General features: G+C 38.5%; 1 long non-coding RNA gene across 1 annotated transcript in view; it reads left to right on the top strand.

Annotated features, from left to right (window-relative positions):
• Positions 1-23727, top strand: part of LOC108165881 (uncharacterized) — a 77199-nt gene that overhangs the window by 43328 nt on the left and 10144 nt on the right. Inside the window, exon 3 of the long non-coding RNA XR_001776215.1 lies at positions 10302-10422. This is a non-coding gene — a long non-coding RNA (uncharacterized LOC108165881). The remainder of the gene's footprint in view (positions 1-10301; positions 10423-23727) is intronic.

Raw genomic sequence — 23727 nt, 5'->3', positions numbered from 1 at the left:
TGTATCTAAAATACAAACAAAACCCTGAAAAGTTGATCGGCTAATATTTAACTCCTCCATATGTACCTTGCTCAACTGCAACTTGTTATAGACTAAGCAGAGTGCTAATCACGCTCGCCCTCTGATCAGATTTACCTCCATAACAAATAATTTTAACTTCATCATGTTGGGAGGAGAATCCATCACACTACCGTGTTTCCACTGAGGCTCAGTATCATTGATTAACGTAATCAGAGATACGGCATATCGCCCATAAATGAGTTTGAGATTGACACTCCAGTTTATTAGGCTCCATGCTGCAAACTGCGTGAAGTGTAATTAAGGCTCTCTCCCTAGCAAACACTGACATGCAAACTAGCACCCTGTTGTTCAGCAGAGCAATGCATTGGGTTTCATGTGTTTGGGATTTTTAGTTGTTTTTCATGTGGTGGCTAAAAATGTGACCCCTAAATTAGTTTTTGCTTGCTAGTCTGTTGACTTTTATAAGATAGAATAACTTCACAGGACAAATATTTGCAGTTATTACCAAATAAAGTGCTGTGCAGGTAACACCTGTTGCTGTTTTGTCAGCATCTGCCTGGCTCATTTTTAAACTTCTTATAAAACAATGATGGGGGAGTAAGAAATGAATGTGAAGTTTGACTGATTCATACTGAGACAACAATTTAGTCCTATAATAATTCCTACCCTGAATTGAAGCGGTCTGAGGTAACCTTTCATGCTAAATTAGCTATTTCCTAACTGGGTGTTTTGACATGCTGTTGAGCACCTCTGGATTTCCTCAGTTTCAGCCCTGAGGTGGTGAGGCAAATCAGACTTTGGTAGATGTTAGCTGTCAAATAAGTCATTAAAGAAAAAAAAAAGTCCAGAACTTTCTGTAGCCTGGCCATTACGGTTCAAGTTCTTTTGAAAGAATGATTTCTGTTCATTAAATGTCACTGGCCATAGTAATTTCTCCTCCTCTTATGGATGCCCAAAGCATTTCTCATAAAATATTACAGGTCTGTGCTCTGTTGGAAGAAGGAAAGAAAAAGAGAGTTTTTGGATGTTCTATCCTTACTGGGGAAACTAAGCAATACCGTACGGCTCAGAATTTTTTACAGCACATTTCTCAGTTGACACACAATATCACTATATTAATAACTCAGAACATTATTTATTAGTGAAGCAAATGTATTTAACTTCCTGTTTAATATTGCACTCAGTGCCCTGAAAAAGTGTTAAAAGCTGTTTAACCTTTACAGATGTTGTCATCTTACAACCCAAAACCTCAATGTCTTTTATTAGGTTTATATTAGATAGACCACTGTAATGTAGTGCATAATGGTGAAGTTAAGGGAAAGTGATAAATAAGAATTTGAAAAGTCTGGCAGACATGTGTGCTGAGCCTTCTAGAGTCAACACTTATCCAAGTGTTGAGGAGGTGCAGACTGACGGCTGCACCTCCTCAGACTGACGGCTCTGAGGTCTTGACTGTATGTTCTTGGCTTGACTTCCACAGTTTTTCACAGTGGCAGTGGAATGGTTAGGGTGAAAGTTTAATATAATTTTATCTAGTGGGATTAGAGTTAGACACAATGCAAACCACACAATAGAAATCTTTTTCAAAAATTTATGAAACCGTACCTAGTTTTCCCTTTACTTAATTATTTTCTCCCAATAACACATTCAAGTCATAGTTATAATGTAACAAAATGTAATCTTTCCTTCTTAATCTTACTTGTTGCTGCTTTTGCCACGTTTCTAACTATGTGCAGAGCTCAGAGATCACACTCTTATTTTATGTCTGAGATGCGATAAATTAATGATTTGCTGTCTTGAGATTTATGACCTGCTGTCATTCCTTGTGGCAAAATAAACTTGAGATGAGTGACATATTCTAATATTCCGTTCTTAATACTGAATAATGCCACACGTAGCACCCACACGCAGAGCTCCCAGATATCACAGAAGTGGAATATTAAGCATGCCCAAATGCAATTTGAAACGCCCAGGTGTGAAAATGGCATTTCTAATGCAGCAGGGAGGTCATCAGATCTGCGGGTTGAAGTGATCTGTTTTGCTGTGGCAATCCTGGTGCTATCAATTTAAGCTTGGTGATTTGGGATGGCAATGGGTTGCCTTGGACAGGTAATCTGGTGCAACCATTAGAGCCTGTTAAGTGGCCGGGCCTCAGGTGTCGCACCTTGTCCATCAGTCTCTATTTGGTCAAACTGGAACCTTTGTTTCCTGCGTTAGATCCCTTCTGCACCACAGGTAGTTGAATGGCGAGAGCCTGGCAGAGGTGCTGACACCCCAAATCGACAACGGAGACTAATGTGGTTTAAATGAATTGACTGACCTGCCACATTAACCACCACCAAGACCCAGCTGTAAAGCCATCTCCCTTCAATTCCATCATTTTAACACTCAACCTCCAACGATAAGGGGATAAAACTGAGTTGGTCTGCAATTAGAGGGGAAATTAAAAACTAACAGGTGCATAAAATGGGTGAAGATCTTGAAAGATTTTAATATCCCCATAATGCAACAGATTGATCTCTGTTCAGAGAAGACCAAGCTACTCATCACTGCCTCCTAAACTGACACACAGTCTTTGAACAAATATGTTTTACATTGGGACACTTTTAAGGTAAAAACCACTTTTCAGATGCCTCACCAAAGCAGCATGGTTCCGTTCAAAGACATACCCCCCACCTCCCCAGCTGTTACAGATTTACAACAAAATGATACAAGCAGAAAATAACTTGTGAAAGTTAAAGTGAAAGCACTTGGGAAAAAAACAAAATACTTTATGGTGTTGGCACACTACGGGAATGAAAACAATCTCCCATCACTCTGAAAGTGACCTTTAAAGGCCAAGGAATGGGAGGGTTGAACATTGACTTTATGCTACTTTTTGTTTAAATTGCACTGGAAAGATTCACATTAAGGACACAAGCTGCACAATCAATCAGGGGCCATGAAGTATATTGTACCTATTAAAGCTGAGAGTATTAAAGCTGTACAACCAGAAAAACTCATCCAGCATGGATGAGAGTTGTCCACAGGTCACTTTGCCAAATCTCCAATGGCTGAAATGAATGTTCTTTCATTAGATGCCTCCATCTAGTTTGTCTAGACCAGTGGTTCTTAACCTTTTTTGAGGTACCGAACCCACCAGTTTCAAATGCGCATTCACTGAACCCTTCTGTAGTGATAAATAATATATGATTCCCCCCCCCCCCCCAAAAAAAAAAATCACCTGGGTTCGATTGAACCCAGGTTAAGAACCACTGGTGATGAACTTTCCAGTCACGTCGACAGCACTGTTGCATGAGAATTGATATATGCGCATTCACAGAATCCTTCTGTAGTGACAAATAATATATGATTTCCCCCCCGCCCCAAATTCAAGACATAGGGGTGATCAAACTAGAGTCTACTTGGGTCACCCCGTGATCACTAAGTCTTCTTAAAAGGTAGAGTCTCTGAGAACAGTTCTTCAAAATATAGTCAGTGTTTTCAGCAAAGTTGAGCTGACTGTCCAGGAACGACCCAAGGTATTTAAAATTTGCCACAGTTTAAACAGGTTGGCCATCGAGAGAAACTGGAACCACTTTAAGGTCTTGTTTAGATAATTTAATTTAGCTCTACATGCTTAAGAGAATGAAACATTTATAATAAATAATAGACTTTGCGGTATTCTGATTTAGTAATGTAATTTTATTAGTTGTGTTACCACCCCCACGCCACTAGAGGCAGTAGCAACCCCGAAAAGATGTGACTAAGGAGCAGATTTAGAAGTACACCGAAAGCTACAGAATTTGGTAAAAAACTGTGAGCTTTGCTGAAGTAATTAAAGACACAAGTTCAAATCCATGCTGAGAGTGGWACTCCTTCAATCAGAGCTCCTCCGCAGCTCTGATTGGCTAAGCAATGTAACGTGATCCTCTGCAGCAAGTGATGGCAAAGCGGGGKGCGTCATCACGACTTTACACAAGTGTGTCTTTACCTCCGCGGCAGAGGCTCCGCCGAACCCCTGAGACCGACTCATCGAACCCCTCGGGTTCAGTCAAACCCAGGTTAAGAACCACTGATCTAGAGCGACATGTTCCAATTGTTTTGGAATTCAGATCAACTCCTTTTTTGCCCTCCCAGGCTAATTTAACACATGAACAGTCCAGAATGATGGTTTTTAAAAAAAACATTTTGTTTAATTCCTTAAAAAATATATTAGGGACTTTTGAGAGTAACTATGAGTAATTCATACCTAATTAGTAATCTCCTTCCTCAAAAATGTTATTCAAAACTGGCTGTAGACCCAAAAGTGGTGCAAACCATTTCAGTGTTGATTCATTCACAATCACAGTTGTAATGGCTGCAATAGGGAAATGTACTGGATCCCAGGTGTCCAAATGAACATGAACTGTCATTTATGTTCAAAGAAGAGGTTTGGACATAAACCACATTTCCTCCAAGTTGTTTTTTTCTGCACATTTTTAAGGATCTTGTTAGGAAAAGTTGATGGAAAGTGGGTAGAAACAGATATTTTCTTTTTAAATGATTTTGTGGGTTATTTGTTTAGCTTTCTGACCGTCATGCTAATCCGGGTGAGTGTTTGTAGCTGTGCGCTGCTTTACCTGCTATCTGATCCTCCATATGTCTTTTTTACTGCAGTGAGCCTCGATGTAGCCAAACTCCATCAAGTATGACATTGTTTTTATGCCATATKAGATTCGTCATGTTGATGCATTTTGACCTGCTTCCCCCCACGTGCTTCAATTTTCCGCCGCAACACGCAAACTTCCCCATTCACTCAGTGCGTTATAGTTCCACATCGCTTAGGATTTGTTGCTGCGCGTTTGCACAGTGTGAAGGAAAGAGGAGGCCAGCTGCACAGGCAGGCTGAGAAATGAGATGCAGGTGATCGGTTTGTGTGATGGGCAACAAGAGACCGTGATCGGCGATCACCGATCATACACTTTTTCACGGAAATCGGCCGATTATGATCGATCGGCACACCTCTAGTTGTAATAGCTGATGTAACACAGAATAGTTTTAGTGTAAATGAATGTCAGTAAATAACAGGAAAGAGGAAAAGTTTGTCTTTTTATACAATGAATGTAAACCGTTGCTAAAGTGAATTCTCGTGTGGTTGGGGCTCACTTTTTTTTTTTTTTCATTCTTCCTGTCTTTTGTGTATTGATGAGAAGGGAAAAGTTTGGGATGTAGCTTCTCGCAATGTAACCAAGTTAAATGAGTGGCAGGTGGTAAAAGGTGCATGTGCTTTGTTCACAGAGAGGAAGGAATGTGATGGCAATCACGCCCCTGACGAAACAATTATCCCCCCTCTCAGTCTGCTGCCACATCTGACACACAGGGCAAGATGAGAGTCTGCGATCACCGTTCAGCACCTCCATTTTTCTCCTGTCCTCGCCTCTCTGCCTCAGATTTTGTCTTCTCTTTCACCTAGCCATCACTGTAATTAGTGCTTCTGTCATTTGTTCTGACACGGGTGCTCACGCTACTTTGTGCATGTTTCTGTCACGGAGAGCCTTAGAGAAGGTGGGTGTGCTTTGGGCCTCTAAGAGCGTTTGTTTGTTTGATGGGGGGGTGGGAGTGGGAGGCGGGGTAAAGCGAAGTAGCAATAGGTTGACTCTTTGAGCAATTGATTCTCAATCGCTGAAGAAGCGTTTTCCTTTTTTCCTTTTCTTTTTTTTCTTCACCAATTCAACACATGATTAAAGGCGGTGGGGCAATTACTATTCATCTGGAAGAAGACAGGAGGGACAAGCCTACGAAGAGTGTGAGAATCAATCCATGATGAGCTGTTCTCCTCTCCTATTTCACACTTTATCCTTCATCCTTACAAGCTCTTTTTCCTGCCTTTCCTCATTTTGTGCTTTTTCCTCTTCAGATTTGCTATTTCTGCCAGTTTTTTTTTTTTTTTGGTTATTATTTGTCAACTGTTTGACGATTTGACCAAACACTATCATCATTTTTACCACAAGCTCATTAAGGGTGTTGCTTGTTGTTTTATCAACAAACACTGATCCAACAATGTGCATTAGAACACCTCCATGTAAAATAGCTTGCATAGTATATATTAATACCCATTTTCACATTTCTTGTTTAAGGCGTTCTTAAACGTTTAAGGAAAAAGTTTTTTTTTTCCTAACATTACTCCAAAACAACAAGTTGACATTATAAAAGGCCATTCTTGTACAGTAATGCACAAGAATTACACTCTAAGCAGCAGCTAGATTTTTATACAGTTATCAGACCAAAGAGTGGAGTTGGTGATTTTAGAAATGGTTGCTGTAAGTGCTGAAATCCAGCTTTGCTTTGCTTCATATTCGAGGTTTAGTTGATTAAAGCTCTTCATCCAGACAGAGCAATGTGTGGGAATAAGGTCGTATTCACTCAGTGTAATTGCTTTTTCAGGCAGGACTGTCCCAGGTCTGGCTCGTGTGGCGCATGCATCTGTCCCAACTCATTAAACCCAGCAAATTGTTTGTTGGTGATTTCATTTAGTTCTTGTGATTGTTGACTGTTGATGTGGGATGAGAATAAAACGAGACAGGGAAATGTCTTGTTAACTGGAAGTTTGTTGACACAAATGTCTAAATTGTAATTGCAACAAATGGAATAAAAAATGAACTACGTCTTGTGGGCATGCAAATGATTTATATACATGTGACATGCAAATTGAGAGGTGCTACATGAATAACATCAGTGGATCTTGAGGTAGCAGTTATGAGTGGTACAGCCAGCAAATTCTGTTCATTTATAATAATCAGAAAATCCTCTTGCTTGCCTTATTAGTAATAAAGTGTAAAAAGACCAGTGTTAATATGTTTATTCGTTCCTTTGATAAACATAATAAGTTAGAAAGAAATCCAAGGGCCGAAACTTTGTTTGTTCCAGAATCAAACAGGACAATCCTTGTTCTTCAAAATTGAGAGGCTTACACTCTCTTCCTCTACGCAACAGGAAAGCATGACCAATTAAAGTTTATTTCTCTTCACAGAGCTTTGCACGGCTAGGGAAAGACAAATGCAGACAGGCGCTGAAGTCAGCATGGACAGGTTAAAAAGAAACTGTGCTGCATGAGAAAAGGAACTGGGAAGACTGGAGAATGGTGCTTGCTCAGATATGCTGTGGGAGTCTTAATGTTTTCAGTACCTCGCTAAAATATTTTCTGAAACGGTTATTTCTGCTTTATAGTCTTTAATTATTTGATTGGCTGTTTGATTGTTTGCAAAAGATTTGATGATCTACATTTGTGGCCATTTTTCAGTAAAGACAAGACAGTTGTCATATTGTCCAAGTCGTTGTCATATTGTTGGATTTTGAGCATTTCCTCCTCTGGAAACTTGTGAAAAACATTGGATAATTCACTCAACTGAAGATATTTTTGCGCTGCGGGGAACACATAAAACAAGGTGATGTTCATAATCCAGTAGTGTGCACAAATCTGTTAAAAAAGATTGCATGCTGGACATCCCAATGAACACGTTGCATTACTAACAGGCATCAAAAGTTTCATCCCTACTAAATTTAAGTAATTAGAAAATATACTCTGAGATTGTAAGCGGTGGTGGTTGTACAGCAGGCGATGCTAATCGCTCTTTGTGTACATCTCATTATACGGGACGGAACTAAAGCAAATCACCGTCCTGAAACAATTAAATTATGGGCATGCGAAGTGAAATCAATTGTCAATTATACTATCATGTCACTTCATCCAAGGAGGCTCCTTTTTTAGTGGGTCTTCCAGGCCAGCATGTAGCCATGGCGATTGTGCTTGTGGAGCATCACCTCAGTTAAAAACAAGAAAAAGATTCTAACAGCAGAATTAAATTGCATGTTTAGGATCTTGAACGGTAAAAGAATGTAATAAATTACCCCTGAGAGCGAAAACATGATGTGTGTAATGAATGAGAAATTTGATTTAGCATCAGGGAATACTACAAAACCCGCATGTTGCATTATTGAATATCACGCAAGACACCGAGTGATTAATTTGAGATAATAATGCACAAATTGAAAATAAAGAATATATTTTGAGTGCTTAGTTAAAGAAAGTGACCTTTCAAACACATGCTGATGTCAATTTATTATTTAATTAAGGTTTCATGACCTGTTGAAGCTTAGAGGGCATTTAAAAGGACAAGTCAAAGGAATATTTGCATAACTATAATATTCTTTGTGCTCTCTGTACTTGGTACGGAGGATGTCACAGACAATGTACAAGGCAATGAACTGCAAAGGCACATCGTGCCTCATTCGAAGAGTAAGTGATCCGTCGATTGCCGCGATAAGCAACTTTAAATGTTAAAATGAAAGGCGACTGATATCTTAAAGAAATGCCGAAGAAAATATCCATAATGCAATGTGATGGTATGATTTGTGAACCCAGGCCTCCTGGGCCTTTCAGACACAACTATTTGAAATTTTAAACAGTGCATAGCAAAAATATTGGCATTGGCCCTTGATATTTTTGCCTGTTATCTTTGTTTTGCACATTTACTTATAAATCACCCTTTACACCTGGGCAGGGTTTAGCAGTGCACTGCTAGTTTTACTAATATGAGGAACAAAGCGTGCTCACAGCAATGCATCTCAGGAGGTGTGCTTGATTTTTATAGTCTGTCAATGTTTCCTTTGACTACCTGTTGCAGTGAAAACCATGTAATGCTATTAATCACTTTTAACTTTTAACACTGAAAGTTTTTTTTTTTTCCCTCCCACTTTCCTGAGCTCATCTTCAAACACCTGTGGTACAAACCTAATTCTCCCTATCAGCACAGCCCTGGCCCCTTCATGTTTCGTATTATATGAGGAAGTACTCTAGCCCAAATTTCATTTTTTGAAAAACGGGGAGGGGGGAAAAATCAGCAAAGCATGCAAGAGGGGAAAATTGAGCTGTTTAATACTCTGTTTGCAAATGGTTTTCTTGAGCTATATCACCAGTGTTCCTCTATTTTTGTAGCAGTAAGTGCAAGAGGGTGAATTACATGTCAGGGTGAAACGATTTGAAGGCAGCATTCCTTTAAGTTTATTTGTTCTTAAACAAATAAAAAATAGTTTTTCTTTAATTTCACAAAAAATAGCAATATATATTCAGAAAAGTTTATAAATATTTTTTTGCCACAAGGCTCGATTGTTGTGGAAAAGCAAGGTTACCGATTTAGATCAAAGCAAATCCATGTGTTAAAATGGCCTAGTTAAAGTCTCTGACTAAATTCATGTGAGAAGCAGACGAGATTTGACAATTGATAGTTTTTCTGTCTAATTTGATTAAGTATAAACTACCTTGTGAAAATGACTGGACCAAAGTTTCAGTCTCTAAATGTGATCTGCCCTTTTAGATGTGATTATTTCCTAACAAGTTTTTTCTATTTTTATTTTTAATCTTCTTTGAGTTTTACTCATAAGATGAGAGCTGTGATTGATGCGATTCAGAAATTTGCAAGTACATAGCATGCAGCTGAAGCATGCAATTGTCCAAAATGAAAGTTGCAAACCATATGAATAAATAGTGAAGTTACACTCTTAAATTCTTGAAATACTTTCAATGTAAACAATAATACTGTAGTGTTTCTAAGTACTGAATGTTAATCGACAGTTACAATGACTACAGCAATTAGATCAACTACAAATGAACACCATCATGCATTATTCAACAATTCCACCAACTGTCAAGAGATGCCACAATATAAATTGCCTGCCATTTATATGTTATACATTCACATGCTTTCAAACAATTTTCTAGAAATTTACTAAAATGCTGCACAGCCCCAAATGCTACCAATAGCTACAATTTGCTGTTAAATGGTAAAAACCTGCAATTACCCAGCTTTTGCCGTCTTTTTGGCTTTTCAGTTTGCTTCACGGTATACAATCAGAAATCACATTCTTTAATATTCATGCGGCATCCGTTCAAGTGTGCTGCTCTTTCTTGTGATGGCTGGATAACTGGACAGATGGATGGATACTTACACATGAACACACGTATAATAATCAGTGGCGAGCTGTAGGGACCTTTCGAATATTCAGAAAAGGTCAAGAGCTGAAATAAAAATACATTTAAAAAAACTGAATATATATGACTGACTAGAAATAAAAATTATATAGTAAAAATATTTCAATTGCATTAACAACTAAGAAATAAGAAGCAAACATTTGCAAACTGCATCTTGGGTGTTGGCCACAACACAAACACCCTTTTACCCCAAATGAAAGGGACATCATTGTGGTTAAAGAGCACAATTTTCATTTAATCTAACCTGGAGTTTTTCTTTCCCTTTTTCCAGATGAGATTTTTTTTAAATGCCAAGCAGGCCTAATCGGAGAAGAACCTTTCTGCATGGTGTCCTGTAGTGCCCACTGGACTGCAGGCCTGGAGGTTGCGCTGTTTTCAAGATGGCTCTGCAGGTGAGGCTCAGATTCTTTTTCACCTTCCACATAATCACTCAAAAGTGGAGGACATTTAGGTATTCCCAGTTCCATTGCAGAGCTGTAAGCAGACACATGCCTTCTGTTTTAGCCACAAGTTATCCCACAACAATTACACAGAGCTGCTTCCTTTTAAATGTTGTACATTGATAAAACGGCTGTTTTAAATTACTCAGGGTGATCCTGAGTAATTTAGAGCAACATGGATGTAAAAATGAAATGTAATGTAAAATCCCCAAAAACTCGAGCAATTTGCATGGACATAAATTTGGACGTGCTGTTTTTACATAAAGTGGATTCAAACCTAGAAAATAACTCTCCTTACTAAAACTGGCTAAAATCCATATCACATTGTAATATGATTTCACAACTATCTATTTTCTTTCTCATTACAAGAAACAAGTTTGCCAAATTAACCAGCTACTTTAAATCTAAACCTGCCAGAGAAATTTTGGGCTTAAATAATTCCCTGCAGGCTAGTTAATCAAATCTTGACCTTCTAATCCTAAACTGTTATTAAATATATGTACTGCCAGTTAAGTTATTAAGATGAGTATTTGAGTAAACGTTTTAAAATGCCTTTCAGACTTCACAGCATTGTTATAACTCTCAGTAATTAACGCTCGCAGCCCTGAATGTGGTCAGAATCACTCAAAGCAACTCGCCCTTGGCTTCTTGAGCAGACACATTTTCCAGATGACGAGCTCCATGATTGAATGGACACTGGCCTGTAATTAGACTTTAACAATATGCCTGATGCCGTCTGCTCCTCAGCCTCCCCTCTTTCTCTCTCTCTCTGTCTCTCCATTTGCCCTCAAATCCACAGACTCAATGGTTTCCATGTAATGACTACTAAAATGGGTCATTCTGTCTTATTGACACCGTCTGGACATTATGGCATGTCAGCATCAGGGGTCACAGTTTCTATAGTAATGTTGTGGATCACAGTCCCTCTTAATGACCTCAGCTGCGTTTGAAGAAAGTTGTCTCTTGCTGCCCTTGGTGCTCTGTCCATCCATCCGTCTCAGCGAAGTTCTGGAGAGTACTTCGGGACGCACACCGACATACAACAGTTTTTATAATACAATATAATTAACATTAACATTCAAGCAGTGAAACCACAGTAAACATGAATTGCCTCACAGCCATTCGGAAATATTTTTAATAGTTCCAAAGGGCTTTTCCAAAAACCAAACATCTTAACTGGAGGCAGAGTAAAACGCAGACAAAGCTCACGTCATAATGTTCGTAGGAGAAAATCTTACATCTACAAAAAAAAAACTGAGCTAAATCACCACAATTTTAGTGCAATAAGTTGTAGTACCACAAAGAAATGAATAACATCTATTTAAAAAAAATTCATTATGCTGCCAGCTCACTCTCTTTCTTTCAAGAACACTGAAGCTGTGAGAGTGTGAAGGTTAAAGCAAAAACCTTCAGCCTGACCCACATGTGAAGGCTTATTGTGTATTGTCCATTTATTTGAACACCGCTACAAGAGAAATTTTCTACATCCCACTGACTCCTGCACAAACTCAAAACAGGAATTATTTGGCCTCATGCCAAGCAAGTTGAAAGATTTTTAACTAGCAGTCCAGCAAGAAACTTCTGTTGTAGCTTAAGTGATTCAAACAACCCAAATGAGATTTTGTGATGCGGTCAGTCAAATTCTGTTAAAGTTTTTGTCGGATAAGTTTGTGTTTGTCAGCAATAATGCTGTTTGACTGACTGAATTTCAATCTGCAACCGCTGTATTCAAATAATAAGAGTGGTGGAAACATCAAGTTGAAAAAAAAAAAAGAGTAAAAACTGATATCCTGTTAGCAATATTAAGCAACGTTTTGTGGGTCAGTGCAGAAGTTTACTACTTTAATATCAATGGAAAATCCTCTTTGCCGTTATTTCTCTACATGTGTGCATAATGTACAGGAAGGGGAACAAAATAAAACAGCAGAATTTAGAGTAGCATACTTTTATACGTGTGTAAAAGTACGCCTGCTTGATGCAAAACACAGGACAGCATCTCTTCGCCATGCAGTATGCAATGCTCCTCCTTAATGTGTGTATCTGTGCACTTTTAAAAAGAACAGTATCTAAGATTTGTCAGTGAGTTCAGCTCTTGTATCTGAGCACAAAAACAGCCTTGATTAGCTTAACATTCATGATTATAACATGTTTTAGGGACAAAATTAAAAACTCTCAATAAGCAGGTTGAGGTTTGAAATCTTTGCTAAATAAGAGCTGAAGCTCAGATGTTGTACAACGACTAAATTGAAACTAATCTTGCCGCAGTGAGGCGCCGTGATCATTTAAAACCGTTACCTGTGATAATGTCTGTATACACCCAGGGGGAGCCATATTTAGATAAGACTGGAAAAAGAGAATATTATCAATTTTATTTTCCAATTTTTACACTATTTTCATAAAAGACCTGCATCTTGAGGCTGTACTTGGAGACTGAATGTGGCGAATGTAATTCTGATTGTGCTCCCCTGGGCATTACATAGGTGACATGACTGAATTTAGCTTTGATGCCTGAGGCCCAGACGGAGTCTGTGCCACCCATGTGTCTCCTAATCTCTCTAAAACAAGACAGTCCCCTGAGCCCATAGTCTCTGGCTATGCGGAAGAAGTGTATAATTGTGAATTTTAAAATGCACATTTATCCGTGTGACTTAATTGTGTCTATTTCACTCTTGTCAGTGTGTGTGATTGACTTATGTCCATCTCTCATAGTTCTATGCTTTGTCATTTCTATGAGGAGAGTAGATCAGTTGCTGTTTACATGATGTCTGCAACCATAGCAACAAAAGAACCTTGTAAGAATCTCCACATCCAATTATCTCTCTTCCTCAGGCGTCTTGGACTTACTGTGCTTTCTGCCAGTCCCCAAACGTTCTCATTCAGTTTTACCCTTGCAAACACAACACAACAGAAACACACAGATGTAAAGACGCACGCACGCACGCACGCACGCACGCACGCACGCACGCACGCACACACACACACACACACACACACACACACACACACACACACACACATGCCAAGACCAAAAATATTTGGTAGCTTTATTTGGTCTACGATTAAACATTTTTGATTGCCAAATCTGGAGAAGAATTTTTCTGTTTTTGCAAAAGATTTTTGTGCCTGGGTTATGAAAATGTATACTAGACAAAATAAATATGTGTGAGTATTTTGAGTATGAAGGCATCTGTGTTGGTGTGGATACATGAGTATGTATGAGTACAAATGAGAAGGTTGTTATGCATGTGCATGAAAGCGTGTGATTCAGAAGGCTTTCATTCTTTACAGCGTGTTCAGGTCTTATTTTGAAAGTCTGAAGGGATTGCTTTAAGGATTGGTTCAGTTTCATTAACCATATAAAATATAAATGCCTATTATCCTAATTTGATGTTTAATCAACTTTAAATGTAGATGGTAAGAATAGAGAAGTGAGTCTCTTATTTGTAAAAATTTTTGCAAACTTCATTTGAAAATAGGATTCTGGTATAGTTGTCCTAGCAGGTTTGGCTCAGTTCTTTTAGTAATATGGAACCTACTCGCTGCCTTAAGTAGCGATGGAAAACGAAGAGTTTTTTTTTTTAAATTTGTGTACACAAATTGCGCCAATTATGACTTTAGATTCAAATTAAATATACTTTCTGATATCATTGCCGTCCTCTTGTACATGATTGCTTGGTCTTCAGTAAATGACACAGCATGGAGGTAACTTTAAAACCTGCTTCATGTTTGGACTGTTTTGATTCCAATTAACTTTCTGAGTTATCAAGCTTATTAGCTCAAGCTAAACCTTCAACTTGTAAGACTAAAAAATACTTCATGATGCATTTCCTTTGATTACCACTCTCAGTTTTGATATGATTAATCTGTCTGAAGTAAATGGTTTGCTGTCGTGGAGCTCCGCCCGACAGACATTAATCATGTTCAAGTTTTTCATTTGTCTCTCCAAAAGAATTGTTCCCATTCTTTATTAACTAAGTATTTCACTTTGAACATGATATTTATAAACGATTAGAGTTGTTGCAGTGTGCTCTGCTGTGCTCAGGTTTCAAATTTTTGATTTGAACCTCAGCTAAGCTATATCTGGTTCTGCACTGAATTGCTGTCTGGTTTGGATCTAAATGACTCTGAATTTTGAGAATTGATGGCAAAGATAATATTTTTCCAAATTGAGAGTCTGTGCTGCTATTAAATTTAAATGCTTTTTACCTCCCACGTAACATTCTTCTATCCTCATTGTGCCCTTTCTTTGTCTAAGATCACTCAAGCTCATCTGCTCCTGGTAAAGATAGCATTTAATTTTACCTTGTGACTCTGAAAGTGTATCCAGTTCCAGAACAGTAAGGTTTCCTATTGTTGTAGAGGTGATTGTGAAGAAGCTAGGTCAAATGGGGGAAAAAAAAAAAAGCAGTATTAACTTTGAGGATATAAGAGTGGCTCACCAGGCAATTATAACAAGATTAGAGGGAGATTTAAGATGTGAGAGATCTTGGATGCTCATGCATAGAGACAAACCAATCTTGCCCTCTTCCACCCACTTTCAAACAAAGCCTGGTAATTTACTTTGGCATATAGAAAGGCAGAGCTTGGCTGGTTTATGTGTTTAGACATGTTGCAACTCAGAAGGCAGCCAGCCAGTCACAAATACAGACAAGCTGGCTGCTGGGCGAGTGTCTCCTGTCCTACAATGTACAGCGTACTGTTCAAAACGGTTCGATATGACAGCGTTTGCTTATTCCTGCCTGGACTCAAACTAGTTTACTATGAGGGGCATTCTTTGGACTACATAAACTGAAATTGTCTAGAATTCAGGCGCATTTAAAAAAAATAAAATTATTAGAGATTATGACAGACATTGTTTTGTAGTCTGGGAGCAAGACCATAGTCGATATGTGGAGGTTTTGCTTTAAAGTGTAAAATTAGAGCAAAGTAAAAATGATTTTGTTTGCAAAACAAAACTTTTGTTATCAATGACTCCTATCATTGATAATATTACACAAATTTATGCAATCACTTCTGTTATGTTTAATTATTTTGTAAAAATCAGTTCTCACTTTGACATGAACGAGTTCTTTGTAAACAGTAAAGGTTATGAAAAGCTTTATTTTGTTGATTGCTTTATAACAATAAAAGGTAAAACATCAAAGATAGTGAATACTTTTTTTATAGACACTATATCTGCACTACAGTATTAAGTCATCCCAGTAACTTCACCACCTTTTAGTCAATTAAAAGTTAATGAAGTCACAAAATGAGCTTCAGTCTTGGTTGGCACTCTCAAATCCCAACTGACCAACCTTTAATCTATCCCACTTAAAGATGCATGAGGCTTCCCAGCTGAGCTTTAATGGCCATTAGATCTCCCCATGATATGAATCTACACCCTTGTCTGTTTAAAAATGACAAGGTGCCTACAAGTTACCAGAGTCCAAACTTTCCTTAAGCCTCACCTTTTGTGAGATTGTCAAAAGGACTCTTCTGATTTTAATTGATAGCTGGCCCAGTGCCTCGCTGAGTTTTAATGGATGAGTACAAGCACCAGTATGTCATTTTATTCTAAATTTCTTTTGTCTTCCAAAATCATGGTGTGGTCATGGAGCTTTAAGGCAGACAATTTCCCTGTTTATCTTTTTTAAAAATAGACTCGTGTATATATATAAATAAAATTAACTCCTTTTAAATTTACCTTAATTCAACTTGAATTTAGGTGATTCCACTTGACCATGCAATTTAGTATCTGCATTTTTGCTGCAATTGTTGAAAATCAGTTTTAATTGACCAAAGATATAAACTGTTTTTTAGTTGTTTTATTTAAATGCAGGACATACATATGTCTAAAGGATTAATAAGATTGGTACACTAACAGGTTGCTTTATTGTTTAATTTAATAAAAATCAGTATATCACGCAGCACATCTTTTCTCACTATATATTATATGGTTAGTTTTCAATAAAATTGAGATTATATTTTAAATACATTAAAGCAGATTTAACTTACTCTCTGGGACATTGGTCATCATATTTTTGTTCTTTAGCAGTTTAGGAGCATAAATATTTTTTACTATAGGATTTTTAACTTTTTATACCTAAAATCTGTATGCACTTGTATAAAGAATCAGAGAACTAAGGTTTAATCTCTTCATCTAATTTCTCAGTTGAACATTTTGGCCTCCATCTGAATTAGGTACCTAAATTACCTTAATTAGGGGTAAGCTTTTGAAATGGGATCCAGCCTTACCCTACAGTAAACTTATGGCAAACCCTCTTAACATATTATCTCCCTGCCCCCCCCTTTAAACTTTATTCCTACCTCTTTCTGTCTCTTCTATGTCCTCCATGGCAGGAAGCAAATGGCTGTCCAAAGGCATTTTTTTCCCTTATTTGTGGATCAATTATGAACACACGGATGTTGTTGGGTGGACAGATGCACAGTCATTGAGTTATTGTAAACATGCCAGTATCATCAATGATCGGAGTCCAAGCCGCAGAGGTCGCTTGGATTATTTCTAAACATATCAATAATGTTTATTTAAGAGACTGGCCTGTGCGGCAGACTTTCCCCGTGTTCCGCCACAGATTCATTTCATATCCAGATGAAATCAATGTGTTAGCCAGCTTATGTAATTTGAGTATGAAGTGAAAGAATTGCCCTTGTTTTCTTTTTTTTTTTTTTTCTTTCAATTTTCACATCAACCTCTTGCCGGGTCCCCACTAGAATTTTAATAGCAGAAATGCAATAGTTACCGCACTGCAGCGAAGGGGACAAATCTTATTGCACATGGGAAACAAGGTCATCCATTTACATTCTGACTTCAGCTGCAGAGCCGACGCTCAAAAGGAAAGGCCGCTATTACCGGCTCCCCCAAGAGCGTATCGGGTCAACTCCCATCGGGCACACATGTAAACCCACACGAATACAGGCATCCCACAGACTGATGAGGTGGAGCTTTCCCTTTTGACACACACACACACCCACACACACACATTGACAGGCATGTTCATCTCTATGACCTCACCTCAATTAGTTGCCTGCATCTTTGTTTTGCTTGCCGTGCCTAATTAGGATGCTCTACCCACTGAGCTGGTGCTTGATGAAATTCATTTATCAAAGGGGGTTGGGACAATGCTTCATGTCACACCATTAGGATCACTATCCCTCTCATCATCTTTTACTGCTCGCTTCTCGAAGATGTTTGATAGTTCTGTGTAAGGGAATGGAAGGGGGGAAAGGGCCGGAGGGGGGAACCGCCACGTGAAACAAAGACGTTAGCAGAGGATCCGTTTTGATTCTGGGCAAAACAGCAAAGTTGTGGTAGCAGGAGACACTTGGATGGAGAAATGAGTTTTGCGGCAGATGGAGGATGAAAGTGGAAAGGAGTTTGTGAAAGATACATAATGAGGGAGTAGAGAGAGGGAACAGAAGCCTCAAAGCGTGGTCTGCTCCGTCTTGATATTAAGTGTTTACTTACGATTCAGGAGGAGGAATTTTTTCAAATTACTTTCCCCGTCAGATTGGAGCTTAATTATTATTTTTCATTTAACTTTTACTGTCCAAGAACTTCCTTGATATAAACAGCCATTTTTTTTTCCCCAAAGGAAAGCTAGCTTAGAAAGTGCATCTTTAAAAGTCACAAGCTTCACGTTGACGACACAACACACGAGCAAAATGAGTCGATACAAAATCAAGCTCTGGCTTTAGAACAGCGGTTGCAGTCTCCAGTTACAGAAGTCATGAGCTTTCAACCCCTGAGTTCAGAATATTAAAGATCATTACGTGACCGAGAAATTTTTTTTTTTGCTGTTTTACCAACTTCAGAAAAGGTTCTAGTTTCTCTAAAGGCAAGTCAAGTCCTGCAGATTATAAGCACGTCTTTGTAGTTGTTCAAAAATCCTGCCAATTGAAAAGCAAGTTTTACCTAGTGAGGCCGTGTGCATAAATTTGTACTGGTGTTTTCGTAACCTTCGGCTTAACAACAACCAAGGAAGCCGATTACAGACGTGTTCTGTTTAATAAATTTGTTATAAAACGTAAAGAGTAGTGATGCATGGAAGCAATCTACAGAAGGAGTGGCATGAATACAAATAATGTCACACTAGTATGAATGTAAAAAATTGTTGCCTAAAACAAGATTTTTTTTCTTCACTGATTAAAACGTGACATTTGTCAAAGCTCAATCTGACCTACAGCTTTTTTGAAGTACTCATGCATCATAAAAGAAAGGTTAAATATCAAAATACTAATAGAATGGCACCTTTTGCTTCATTTTAGTGTTTATTTTAGCCCCTACCTTCGCAGCAGTGGTAGGTGTGGACATTAAGGGTGATTATAATTTAAACCAGTTAGTAACACCCTTTACCGAGAGCAGAACAAAGACGGCTTTCAATTTTTAAGGACATTAGTCTCTGGACTCAAAATAAAAATCAGAGAGAGGCTTGAGAGTAAAGATAAATGCATGTTTTGAAAGCTGTTGCTGCGTCTTCTTTGGCATACTTAAATCACACAAAAGCAACCACGTCCTTTTATATCCTCCTGATATTCAAAGCTTTTTAAGAGAAAAACACAAACATTTTTCCGGAGCCTCAAAGCCATAAATGTTTACATAGAAACAATGCTGGCACCTCTCCCTTTCTCCTTCCCGCTTGCTGTCTGTTTCTGTTTTGTTCCCTCCATTCAGTAAGGTTAAATAGTTTATCTAAATTGCCGCAGGATATTGTGAGTCATTTTTCAAAACATTACCATTTATTTTTCGTGCGGCGTGCAAACTGACGCGAGCAGCAGGGCGGGGCAGCGCGCAGGGACGGAGGGGGAGAGACGACCATCGGACCATCAATCACAGCAAAGTAGCCCACAATGACAGGCAGAAGTTCTCGGGCCTTTTTTTGAATGACTTGATTGATGTGTTTTTGAAGTGCAGTGGGAGAAGATGTCAAACCTGCTCCCTGGCACAGCGCGGATAGATCACACATCACCGTGCACAGCTCTCAGTTGGGATCAGCAGAATACTTTGCAGCAGTCTGCGAGGATCTACTTCAGGTGTTCCCGCTGAAAGAAGAGGCACGGGTTTACTGAGCGTCTTGTGGTTGTCTCGACAGCTTGTGATAGCAGTTGTCAGTCACTTATTGTAGCTTCACCTTTGGTAGCAGCTTTCATAATGGATGTTGCTAATATTGAGTTTTAGCTCTGTCAAATTGTGGGTGGCTTATATTTAAATACAGTTAACATCTTTATGGATATTTTCATATGCGCCGACCTATTTCAGAAACTGAAGTTTTGATGTCCTAATCAACATGATGCGGCACAGAACTGATAAAAAATCAACTGTAGGCGCGAGCATGTTTGAGATTTTGTACTTTACTGCAAAGTGGAAGCTGCTGTCTAAGTAATACGTTATGTGCTGCAGCATGGAAGCTTCATCCAGATGTGACATTTAGATGCCTTCACCTGCCATTCACCGCCTTACTATGAGTTTGAAAGCTATTACGCTACACCTAAAGGTCAGACTCAACTTGACACAATGTCAGTTATCCTTTGAAGACATATTTTTTTCTTAGAAATGGAAAGAAATTGAATTTAAACACTCAAGGCAATTATTAGAAATGAAACATGAGCAAAGGAGATGAACTACATGTAATTTTTTGGATTTTAGCGAAAAATTCAAAAGATTAAGTTACATTTATTTGTTGTCTTTTCTTAAAACAGTCTTCAATGCGTTGGTTCTATGGCCAAAAAAGTATACATTTTCCTGATACTTTCCATGATGTTTTACCCATAAGTCTTTGCAAAGTAGCTTGAGCTCAGTCATGGTAGGCAGCAAAAACATGTTATCTGAATACACTTTAAACTTTAAAAACTACCAAAGTTTCAAGTCTTTTTGACAGCCTCTAAGAGTTTTTCTTGTTTCCTGTTTAGAAGAAAACATTAGATTATTTTAGAGAAAGTCAGAGTGACAAAACCTCCTGTCTCTCACCGAGAACAAGATTAGAGTTTTTTTTGGGTGAGTCTCGGTAACTGAATGAACTGCAAACAACACATGTAACTCTGATTTTAGTTGATCATCAAAAGCCTTATTTCTCAAGAGTTGTTTTTTTATGTTGGCTATAAAATGCAGCTGGTGGTTTGATATAACAGAATTACAACAGCGCACACTTAACAACTGCTGCCAGAAAGCTGATGGGCAGTCTGAATATAAAAACAAACAGAGAAGAGAAGAAGATCATTTACCAAGGCACAAATATTTTCTAGCTGATCCACCTTTTACTGATTTTAACCATCTGAAGGTAGAAGCTATTAGTTTTTGGCTCTTTTTTCTTTAACAAAAGTACTAAGCTGCCCATTAAAGCAGCATAGGAGCTGCATCCAGTTGTGACATTTAGATGCTTTTACCTGCATCTATTTAATGTTTATTTAATGTTTAAACATAAAAACAACAGGTTTGAAATTATAAAAATTGCAATTAGCAAATTTCTATTCTAATCCAGTATTTTGTTCAGACATAATTCTTTATTTATACCCTCAAGGATAAATAGCAAAGAGTGAAAAAATAAAACCTCTATGCTTCATTTTGTTCATCATGAAATTTATTAATAGTTTTTTTATTATGTTGGTAGAAACCTTATACATGTTTGGTTGGCAAAAGTTTGTTAAATTCAGGAAATGGCTGTCAGAAATTATAGAAATAGTTGCCTGTGGTATGGATATTTTTGAAGCAACACATTTAGCTGATTTGTGTTTTAAACATGTTCAGAGAAAATGGCTTAGAAAAACTAAATTTTTCAAGATTTCTATTATAGATTTAAGATTGTTTATTCATGATGTGCAGATTATGAAATTTTTTTAATTTAATCACACTTACTGTATTCAGAAAAGTTTAACTATTTGTCATCATTTTAATCCCATCATTTCGTTATTTAAGTCTCCTGTCAGTACAAAGCCTTTTGCATTGTTTGCGTGCAGATCTCCCGTTCTGTAGTTACTTTTGCGTAGAAATAACTGAGTTTGTCTGAGAGTCTGAAACTTAAAAAAACAAAAAGTCTTCTGAGGAAGCCGCTACGTCTCCTACCATACCAGATAATCATTATGCACCGTGGTCATGTGCAGCTGAGAACATTCATACTTTTGTTCTCTGCCCAAGCTCCTTTTTCTTTCCTTGATTCTCAATTTCACACCATTCTTTCTCACAGCATAAAGGGTGGCGAGGCAAGGTGACATTTGAAAAGTGCATTTCCCTCTCTTCTCTGTCAATCTGTTCTGTTTTCCTCTTAAAGGCTGCCACATACACACCCGGCTACGCGCTGCCATGGTAGAGTGCAGATGGAGAGGGCACATCCTACACTCACCTTTTCTCTGCCCACTGACAATGATGTCTGTGGCTACCACCAAGCTTGTTTGCTTTAGTTGACCAGAAGTGACCTCTGGTCTCCTAGGTGACTGCCTTATAACCCAAAGGGCCCATTAAGAGTTGAAAACAACAGCAGATCTGTCACATGAACTCCCACACTGAGCTGCACCTCCTATTAAAGGTTGTCAGCACCTATGTAAAGATAATCGATAGATAGTCTCTATCTGATTCCAGCTCGAGCTTTTCACTTTTAGGAGGTGTTTTATTGCACATTTAGACGTCAACAGCTTGAGTGGGTAGATGTAGATACAGATCAGTCATTTAGAGCGAGGCGTTGGTCAAGAAATGGTCCTAGTCAGATCTGTCAATAAAGTAAATTTCAAGTTGAATGCTTGAAAATGTAGTAGCTTGTAATTTTGTTGGGAATTATGTTCCAGATCTGTTTTTTCCCCAAGAAGAAATTTTGTCCAAATCGGAGTTTGCCTCATGTTTCTGAAGATATTTTTAATTTAACCCATAGATGGTATCGTTTTCACTTTGAACCGCCTTGCTGCTGGAACGTGCTATAAAAAATAAACTCGATAAATATAGATGATAGCTACTTCAATCAAGATAGAGCACCATTTCTGAAAGTCTTCACTGACTTTAAGTAGTGAGTTATACTTTACTTGCTTTTGAAATGGATGCTTTGTTATACCATTAATAATAATTAAAAGTTTCTCCTTAAAGCTGAAAAGACATTAAATTGATACAAATACTTAGAGCAACTCTTTACTAATTTATGTTACATTTTATGGCAACGGCATCCAGAGACACTTTTTTTTTATTTTTTATTTTAAAACCTGTCGAGTAAAAGGCTGAAAATTAGCTGGGTCACAAAGCCGAAGCTGTTTGAATGTGCATAGAAACATGCGATCCATTGGATGTTTTCTGCTGATGGCTTGCGAGCACAAGAGGAGAATTGTGCTCAAGGACTTGTTGAAGGTTGCTGTGTGCCGATCTGTGATTGCTGTGTAAATCGATTATAGCAGCACCTCCCTGAGAGGATGCTGTCAGCCAGCACTAAGCACTACTTCAGAGCCCGGGCGTGCGTTTTGAATCGTGATTAAATGTTAAACATTGCATTCAGACATAGATTATCTACATGTGCCGTACGCAAAAACATTCTGACATTCCCTCAAACCACCGTACTTAAAGTCAATCGCGCTTTCAAGTTACTTTCGGCAAGAAGAACGCTATTAATCAAGATGCAGTGTTTGGCACAGTTGAGCAGTTGTCTGTATAATGGAGTATTCTTTTTTTTTTTTTTTTTACCTTTAAGCGCAAGGCTGAGATCTCTTCATAACAAGGCTTTGCACTTCTGCATTCATCATTTTACATCGTTTAAACTCCCTTGGCTCTGTTTTGGCCAAAGAAGGCGACACGTTGATGAATCTCTGCATCGTCCTGCTGACAGCAGCAGGACGCCGGCCAGGTGCACGCCAAAGGTGCTCTGGAACAAAGACGGGTATGAAGAGGATGTTGAAAGGGTGAGGGATGTAACTGGGACATGGGTTGTGAAAGAGTAAAATGAAAGGTTGAATGAAAGAGAGAGAGGTGTCCCGAGGGACTAGAGGAAAGGGTAGAAAGGGATGAAGAGAATGCGAGCAAAGCCAGGTGAAGTTGTTTTTCCTCTTCTGAGGGGAAGGGAGGGGTGTTTTGTCAGCTCAAACAGACCGAGGGTTATCTGTCTCCCCCAGCTGTGCCACCCAGCTGTCACAAGCCCCTTTGCCTTGTCTCAGTCCTGGCATCCTGGCACTCGGCTCCCTCTGCCCACCATTATCTCCCCGTGTGTGCTCTTCAGATTTACCTGACTTTTCACTCGTATGGAAATGAACGTTTTGAGGTAAACAAAGATGCGTCTCAATAAGTCTGTCCTTCTC

Source organism: Poecilia reticulata, linkage group LG23 (genome assembly GCF_000633615.1).
Source record: "Poecilia reticulata strain Guanapo linkage group LG23, Guppy_female_1.0+MT, whole genome shotgun sequence".
NCBI classification, from domain to species: Eukaryota; Metazoa; Chordata; class Actinopteri; order Cyprinodontiformes; family Poeciliidae; genus Poecilia; species Poecilia reticulata.
Note: the sequence above shows the minus strand (reverse complement) of the source record. Positions and strands in the feature narration are given on the sequence as shown.